We start from the raw sequence: 7502 nt of genomic DNA, 5'->3' as shown, positions 1-7502 counted from the left end.
TGAGGGAGACTTGTCTCAATGATTATTTCCAGAGTGATTAGTCCTGTCTGCTTTAGCAGTTAACAAAGAGTAATAGTAACAAATTAAAACTGAAAGTCCTCTCATTATCAGCTCAGACTTGGTTCGCTAAAGGCAAATTAAATGACCAGGATTATCTGTAATGCTTTGAGGCTTGCACTGAGCACCTCCTCAAATAGCATTAGCTCAAAGTATCTATGATATGGGATGGAGACTACATACTGGAAATGAAGCATAATTAATACTGAGCTAGAGTCTAGTAGGACAAGTGAGACAATGACCTTCTAGGCATGGTGTATAAAATTCTATTTTACCATGATCGCTGGAGGAGTGCAGCTTGTTTAGCAGCACAGAGAGCATAGACCAGTTTCTCCAGAGACTTAAAAAGTAATGTTGGACCAGTCATACTTGCTGGAGTTCATCTCTGACCCCCTGATAACTCATAGACACAGTTATGAATAACTCTGTCCATACGGCCATGTAAGGTGACTGTTGAATCTTACTTTATGCATTGAGGTTGACAGTGCATTAGAGGGGATTATCTGGCTATGGGCAGTTTGCGTTGCCGCTCATGTTTGAGTGTTGCATTTTAAACACAAGAAATGAAGAAAGAGAGAGGGAAAAAAACCACTGGCTATATTTACCACTTCCTCTTAAACCAGCATGTAACTTGATACACTACTTATTGCTCCCCTTTGAATGGTTTGAAAAGGAGGGTGAGAGGGAGCCCAAAAGGCATTGGGTCTCTTGCATGTCTAAAAAACAAGCTACCCGCAACTCCAAGACCTATCTTTTTTTTCAGGTAAGGTGTATGTGAAACACAGAAAAATGATTATTTTCCGATTCCCCATCTGTTTCTGGTTTCCAGGAGTGGGGGGAGGGAAGTCACCATTTTGCAGTTTTTTCTTCATCTGAAGAGCATAGAATCAGTGGGGCTGAAACAAACCTCTCATTCACCATCTAGTGCCATGATCTGCAAAGTAGCGGACTGATTTCATCCGTAATAATACACGGCATTTCCTTGTATGTTCCATGTGAGGCTGTGTGTACCTGAAACAGTAGTGAATTAACCCTCTTATACTGCTATTGCATAGGTAGTATCTCCCTCTTGTATACAAGTCTGTTTCAGAGGTAGGAAAATATCCCCCTGGCTAAAACCTGTCACAAGAAGCTATTAGAGACATTAAGATCATGATGGAATCAGGGAATGTACTGTCATGAATAAGAAACTGTTTTTGAAACAGCTTAGGATAACAAATGGTCCATTCCAAACATGGCAAAAATGTAACACTGGAATGCCCCAAGGTTCTATATTTGGACCAGTGGTGCATATGTTCATCATCTGGAAAAGGGGGGGAGCAGTCAGATGACAGTTATTTTGGCTCCTCAAGGCTAGAGAAGACTGAGAAACTCCGGAGGAACCTTTCTCAGCCAGGAGCATGGGGGAGCACTCTGACAGTTAAAATTCGTTATTGCTATATGCCCTGCAGAGGAATATTGGAACCACTAGTACATATTGCTGGGACCTAAGTTAACTGAAACAACTCAGAAAAAAGAACTAAGCATCACTGTAAGGAGAGCCCTGCTCAGGGGTAGACTAGTGGCAGTCAAAAATAATAAATAATCAGGTAGGAATAGGATAGAAAATATTAGAACTATTACACACCATAATGGAATGTCTCAAATACTGCTGAATTCTGGTCACCCAGGGTAAACTTTTCAGAAATGTCTAAGTCTCGTTTGAAGTCAATGGTAGTTAGTTCCCCACCCAAGTTTTGTGGGTGCTTTTGAAATTTTTTATTCCCGTCTCAAAAAGACTAACAGAAATGGATTCAGAAATAGGTGGCAAGAATGAGTCGAGGCAGAAAGAGAGACACATCTGATGGAAGAGTGAAAAGTGGGCATGTTTAATGCAGAGGAGGGTAGAATGGAGGCATGAGAAATAAAGGGGTCTACAGAAGGGAAACTGAACTCTGTTGTCCATAGTACAAAAAAGGCAAAACCAGCAAATTCCAAACGGAGAAGGCATAACACAAAACTGCAAAAATCAGCAATTTCCAAACTCCTTGACATAACACAAGCTGTGTGACTTATCGCCACAAAAATGTGTATGCCAGAAGCTTAGTGGGATTCAAAATGGATTAAACGCTTATGGGCAATGAAAACATTCACAGTTAGATTAAGAAAGGATAAAATTATGAAGTTAAGGGATATAAAACAACATTCTTTAAGGCATAATTCAACTGACAGCTGCTTGGGATGAAGAATAAACTTCTCCTATAGGCAAGTTGTTATATGCTGGTCCAGTGCAGGATTTCTTGCTCCTTGCTCTGCAGCATCCCATTGAGGCAACTCTCAGAGATGGGGACCCTTGGTCTCATCCGGAATAGCGCTTCCTGTACCCTTTGCGTTTACCACATGACCATCTTTCCTCTCCCTTAAACCAAACTGAAGGTCTGTACAGTGCCTGGCTGAGTCAAGCAGTCTCCTTGCCCTGGTTTCCCACCTTTTAAGGAGGCCAAGGGGAGTTCTTTGTATCTTGCTTTGGTAAGAATCAGCTAGCAGGTGCTGGCCAGCTTCAGTACCAGACTACGCACCCAGTTTGGTCAGTGGCGTCTTAGGGCTTGTCCACACTTATGGCGCAGCTGTAGCCCTTTGTGGCAGCCGACAGGAAAGCTCCCCGAGCGGCGGTGGCTATGTTGATGGGAGACACAGCGCTGTCTACACCAGGGGTTTGGTCAAGTGATGAAGCGATGTAGTTATACCAACATAAGTTTGTAGTGTAGACAAGGGCTTAGACAGCTATAGTCCTAAAAAATGAAACTCATAGCTGCCATCTTAATTCTATGGGAACGAGCAATCTTACTGTGTTTTCTAGCAGTGTTCACTCCAATCCTGCTTAAGACAATTGGACAATAGCAGTACGGTCAGGTCTACATCCTGCTTAGTTGTCTGCACTTATGCTGAGCTGGGTTTAGGTCATTGAGGGGTTTCTCGGGTGTCATGAGCATACAGATTCTGTGTGTGTAATATTTCACATCATTACTGTGCGTATGCCTTCCTGAGACTTGGCAATGGAAATCTGTGCAAGCTGTCCATTGAATGTCAGGTAAATCATAAGTCAAGTGATGCATACGACTGTAGTCTTGTCCTCTTTTCAGCTGGTCTTGAGGTTCCTTACAGGGAAGAATTAGCGCCATTGTCAAATAATTCTGTTTTCAATTCACTTTCAGTTCCACAAGCTAGTAGTCAGAGTAGCAGCCGTGTTAGTCTGTATTTGCAAAAAGAAAAGGAGTACTTGTGGCACCTTAGAGACTAACCAATTTATTTGAGCATAAGCTTTCGTGAGCTACAGCCCACTTCATCGGATGCTAGTATGGCATACACTAGCCCGAGGATAAGCAGCAGCTTCCATTCTCTTGTCACATCAGCACAAATAAATTGGTTAGTCTCTAAGGTGCCACAAGTCCTCCTTTTCTTTTTGCGAATACAGACTAACACGGCTGTTACTCTGAAACCTGTCATCAGCAAGATGGGCAGCCTGATCTTATGGTCCTAATGAATTTTAAAATCCCGCTATCTTCCTGTGCTCACTGATTCTCCCTCTTGTAAGTTGATGCTCTCCTGCTGTCTGCTTTATGTGAAGAGGCATGAGAGAGGCTAAAGTGGGGGAAGCAAAACTGCTTTTAACAAATGTCTTTCCCCCAGGGAACTCATTTGTTTGAAGCAAGGAACCTTTTGTTGTGGCTTCATTTTAATTTTTGCCAGCAGGATAACTATGTGAGGAAGCTCATGGGCTCTGAAGGCGCTATAGGGTTGTCCGGGCCTGCTGCACTCAATATATCCGATGATGTGGTTTGAGCAGAAATGTTTAAAAATACGTATTTATTGGACCAGGCCAACTTAAAACCCTAATTTTGAAAGAGCTACACTAGTGCTCATCGTGTAGGTATCTTCGATTGTAAGCTCTTCGGGCAGGGATTGGCGTTGTTCTGTTTGTACAGCGTGTAGCACAATGGGGTCTTGGACCCTTCGGTACATTTGTGAGAAGCACTGTGTGAAACCCTGAGATAGCCGAGAGAGTCTGAGCCCAGCAACAGCAAATGGGACCTGGCTAACTAGCTGGCGTAAGGAGAGAAGAACCAGCGCCTAAAGCTTTCAGGATGAGGATGGAGTGTAACCAATGCCTTACCTGCCTCTGGAGGTGAACAGGTAGCCAGCACTCTGGCAGAGCTGGGAATAGAACCCGGGAGTCCTGAGACCAGTCCTAGGCAGGGATTACTTTCCCTTGCAGGGGATACATTGCATCACACTTTAGACTAGAGACGCGCACAAGCCGGCTGGCTGCAAGCGCTGCCCTTGTTCGCTAGCAGCTGCTTTCTGTCTTTGTTAATGACAACACATCTGAACAGGAGAATGTGCAGTGGCAGCCACACCTCAGCCCGAAGCAAAGAGGAAATGCAGTAGCTGATAGGGAACTGCTTGCAGAGGATGCTGCTGGGTTTTCATTCCAAGCTCTCTCTGTTTAGTAAGGGAAGTGTTCCTTCCCACAGCCATGAAGCTGCCCTATAATTAATTCAGTCTTAACATGCGGTACCAGTGAGCGTGAGTGGAGTGCTCCAGGCAGCTGAATGTCTTAAGGTGGCCTGGAGGGGAGAATCTCTGGTACTGCAGTGAAGTAAGTCTGTCTTCACTCTGTCAGGTCTCTCTGGGGCCAGAGATCAGTGGCAGTGTTCTTGTGCCATCAGGCCTACTGCTTACAATGAAAGAGTCAATACACTGATGTACGGGAAAGGATCCCTGCAAGAGCAGCTTAGCTCGGCATTGCTGAGACCACAGCAGCTTCTAGCCACCCGTAGCCTGAAGGGAGGATGGGTTTGCTTGGTCTAAGGACAGGAGGTGCGTAGGGTGGGAAATCAAACCTCTGCTAAGCTACAGCTTTCAGCTCTGAGAAGCCTATAGCAGGTGCATTGTTAGCCAAGTCACCCACTGAGGGACAAGAAGGAGCGGTTATACCTGCCAACTTGCCTTGGAGAGCTTTGCATCTTCCCTCTCAAAGCTTAGAGTTAGGCCTCTTGCCTGATTTTAAGAGACATATTTTCCTGCTGGATCATCCTCTGTGACCTTCAGCCCTCCCTAGGGTGACCAGATGTCCCAATTTTATAGGGACAGTCCCGATATTTGGGGCTTTCTCTTATATAAGCACGTATTACCTTCCCACCCCCGCTCCCGATTTTTCACAGTTTCTATCTGGTTACCCTAGCCCTCCCACCACCTAAAGACTCCTGCTTAGACTCGTGCAGGCTTCTAGGGATGCTCTGAGAACAACCCTCCTTGCATGCTGCAGAAATCTGGACTCTCCAGTTAAGCCGGAAATCTGCAGAGCGGGCCAGGAATATGTGAAATGTAAAGCTGTCAAAGCCTTTTTGGGTCGGGCATTTGTGCAGGCATTTCAGCTACTTATCTTCCCCCTAGCAATGCCCATGAATATTAATACTTAGCACTTCTCCAGAGATTTACAAAGGTTGGTCCTGGCTGCTACAGTGCTGGTTGTCTTAGAAATACATATTAAATTAGTAAATAGCCAATTCATTGTGTGAGGAAACCAGATTAAGTAGGCTCCTGGGTATCTGGGATTAAAAGGATCCCATCAATATGACAATCCTGGGTTTAGGCAGTGTAATGTAGCCTTATTGGTCCCAGGATATTAGCGGGACAAGGTGGGTCAGGTAATATCTTTTACTGGACCGACTTCTGGTGGTGAGTTTTTATCTAGAAGCCTTAAACTGTCTCTACCTTCAAGTGACACCTAAGGTTACTGCAGCTGCATGGATGTAGTAGCAAAAATCTCTCTATTAGTCAGCTTGTTTACTGTGGGCATTTGACCACAGTTGTGTATAGTCACAGTCACGGTTTCTTCCTTGCTAAAGTGACACGGGGAGGGGGGGAACGATTACAGACCCTCCCCCACCCCCATTGTTAATGGAATTTTCAAACACCTTCCGGACATACTCTCTAAAGGGGGCTGGGAACAGGGCTAGCTGAGCCCAGGCCACAAGTATCTTTAAAGGGACAGCCTGGCCAGTTGCAAGACCGTCGATAACGTCCCTTGAAGGAGGCAGAAATAACGTCAAATAATCCCATGCTCCAAATCTAGAGGAGAACTGAAAAGCTGAGCCCAGGCGTCCCTGGGTTGGTGCTGTCGCTGTCTAAAGCTGTGTGAGGGCTGTGTTCCTGGCACACTCAGGGGGTGCAGGTCTTGGCAAGTGGGAGCCAGAGGACATAGTTCTCAATTACTTTGCTTTTAAGATGTTATTTATATAGGGGGAGGGGGGATTCCCTCCTGCACCGTGGCTGCGTTCAACCAGAGACACTGGCCCACAGGAGCCATCAAGAGAGCACAAGGAACTGCTAGAGAACACCTCACCCCCCAGCATGGGGCTGTTCCAGAGCAGGCCAAGGGCCTGCTCCTTCCCCAAGGGGCCACCAGGTCTGTAGGGTTGTGGCAGCTGGACTGGAAGTCAGGGATGCTCTGTGCTGCCCTAATTAGCTCTGCAGGGCTGAACTGGGCCCCAGCACTGCGGGGCTTGCCGAGGTGCAAGCCATCTCCTCTCTGTCCCCGTGGGTCTGAACTGGCCCAGGGATCAATCTGCCCCACAATCTGCTCAGGATCCTGAATCATAACATCGGCTTGGGTTAGCAGACGTTGCAGCTCCCCTTTAACGCTGCGATGAGCTGGTGCAGCATTCCCCTCCAAGGGCTGGATTCCGATCTCATGCATCAGCTGTTCTGTGGCATCGCCCCATTGATCTCCCTGCGGTTACTCCTGGGAGTGTGGGGGAGTTGGGCTCTGCTAGCCCGACTGAGCCCACCATGAAACCCATGTCACTGTGCCATGCCGGGAAGCTGTTAGGGGCATTTTGACCCGTCCTTCCTCTCTCCAACCTGCCAGCATTGGAAAGCCATAAATAGGGCCATAGCATCAAACTCCACTGGGATACCCTGGGCTGGCTTGCCAGAACAGGGAAAGCAGTAAATATTTTGCTCAGAAGAAAAAGAGGGTGGCTATTCTCTGTCATTAATGAGGATGCTTTGGGTCTGATCCTGCACGTGCTTCTGCGAGTAACTGCCCTGCTGATCTTAGGTGTAAATGCTTATGCTCAAATAAATTGGTTAGTCTTTAAGGTGCCACAAGCCCTCCTTTTCTTTTTGCGAATACAGACTAACACGGCTGCTACTCTGAAAGGTGTAAATGCTGTTACTCCCGGGCATCAGGAAGTCCAGGATTGGGCCACCAGCCTGTCCCTTCCAGCTATGAAACTGTCAAACTGCGGAGCAGAGCAGGAACTTTCTCTGTTGCAGTCACCTGTCTCTGCCCCTTCCCTTTGGCCTTTCACAGCCAAGGCTCCTCTCGAGCCCAGGCACCTCGAATCTGCCAGGTTTCTGGGCCAGATGCGAACGTGGATCGCTGAGCACAGCCGCGC

The sequence above is a fragment of the Eretmochelys imbricata genome, chromosome 10 (genome assembly GCF_965152235.1).
Source record: "Eretmochelys imbricata isolate rEreImb1 chromosome 10, rEreImb1.hap1, whole genome shotgun sequence".
Lineage (NCBI taxonomy): Eukaryota > Metazoa > Chordata > Testudines > Cheloniidae > Eretmochelys > Eretmochelys imbricata.
This window is presented reverse-complemented; position numbering follows the sequence as displayed.